Source organism: Erinaceus europaeus, chromosome 2 (assembly GCF_950295315.1).
Source record: "Erinaceus europaeus chromosome 2, mEriEur2.1, whole genome shotgun sequence".
NCBI classification, from domain to species: Eukaryota; Metazoa; Chordata; class Mammalia; order Eulipotyphla; family Erinaceidae; genus Erinaceus; species Erinaceus europaeus.
In genome coordinates this window covers 173,863,284-173,864,727 of record NC_080163.1, presented here as the reverse complement: position 1 = coordinate 173,864,727, position 1,444 = coordinate 173,863,284, and the positions used below count along the sequence as shown (strand labels likewise).

General features: G+C 44.9%; 1 non-coding gene across 1 annotated transcript; it reads left to right on the top strand.

The window, feature by feature from the left end:
- Positions 1-835: 835 nt before the first annotated feature.
- On the top strand, positions 836-942 carry LOC132537197 (U6 spliceosomal RNA). Its single transcript, XR_009548660.1, has one exon. It is a non-coding gene; the product is annotated as a U6 spliceosomal RNA (small nuclear RNA).
- Positions 943-1,444: the final 502 nt, after the last annotated feature.

Sequence of the window (1,444 nt, the reverse complement as noted above, 5' to 3'; positions counted from 1 at the left end):
AGGCCACTCCCAGCCCCCCCACCCCCTACCCCTTTCAGGAGGCCTGGGCCTGGCTGGGCTCCTTGTGCCATGGGGGGTGGGCGGGGGGCGCCTGGGGCTCTTGTGTCTGCGAGGACAGTCCTTGGGGGGACTGCAGACTGCCTGCGAACAACAGGGCGGCCAGGGCACTGGCAGGTGGGAGCTGCAATAGGAGCTGGGCAGAGCCAGGCAGGAGCCAGTCTTGGAGCTGGGTAGGAACCGGACAGGAACTGTGGTTTTAAAAAAAAGGAAATTAAAAAAAAGAAAAAAAATGTTACTTATTAATACCAAAAAGAGAAGCAGAGCATGACTATGGCACATGCAATGCTGGGGATTGAATTCAGGACTTAATGCCTACAGATCTACTGCCCTAGCCATTTTGCAATTCTAGAGTATAAATAGGTTATTTTATTTTTTTGTTGTTGTTGTCACCAAAGTCTCATTGCCTCCCTTTCTTTTTTTTTCTTTTCTATTCTTATCCACTCTTTTTAAATTTTTATTTATTTTTCCTTTTGGTTTCCCTGGTTGCTTAACATTGTTGTGGTTATTAATGTCATTGTTGTTGGATAGGACAGAGAGAAATGGAGAGAGGAGGGGAAGACAGAGAGGGGGAGAGAAAGACAGACACCTGAAGACCTGCTTCACCACCTGTAAAGGGACTCCCCTGCAGGTGGGGAGCCAGGAGCTCTAACCACGAACCGCGATCTTTCCTCCGGTCCTTGAGCTTTGTGCCATGTGCGGCGCTTAACCCGCTGTGCCACCACCCGACTCCAACTGTCTCCATCTCTTAACACTTTTTAAATAAGATTATAATATAGTCCTAGCTTTGGTAGTGCATATACTGAAATTGGCATGATACAGAGAAGATTAGCATGGCCCCTGCTCAAGGATTACACACAAATTCATGAAGTGTACCATATTTTTTCAAAAAAAGTTTATAAAATATATGTACACATATAAATAATTAAAACCTTTTAAAGAGCCAGTTAATGCAAGCTGGGAGGTGGTTCAGTGGTAAGAGGTCTGGTTTGCATGTGTGGGATCCTAGGTCTGTCTGAACCCTGTTTCTACTTATGCTGGAGCTCTTTTAAATGATTTACTAATTAGTGAGGGAGAAAGGGAGGAGAAAGAGAAAGAGATAGAGAGAGAGAGAAAACACTGTAGCATCAGTCTGTAACATGTGATGCTGGTGGTAGAATTCAGGACCTCATGCTTGAGTCCAAAACTCCAACCATTGTGCCAGCCTCCAGGGCTGCAGATTGGCTTTTTTGAAAAAAATCATGGTAATATTGTTCTCTTAACTGTACATCTTTTAAGTAATACAAAGACTTTTTAAAAATTTTTGTCAAATATTGTGCCTGGGGATCAATCCCACCCAGAACCTTGCACCTGCATGGGACAGCTGAGAAGCCTCCCCGCCAGTCTC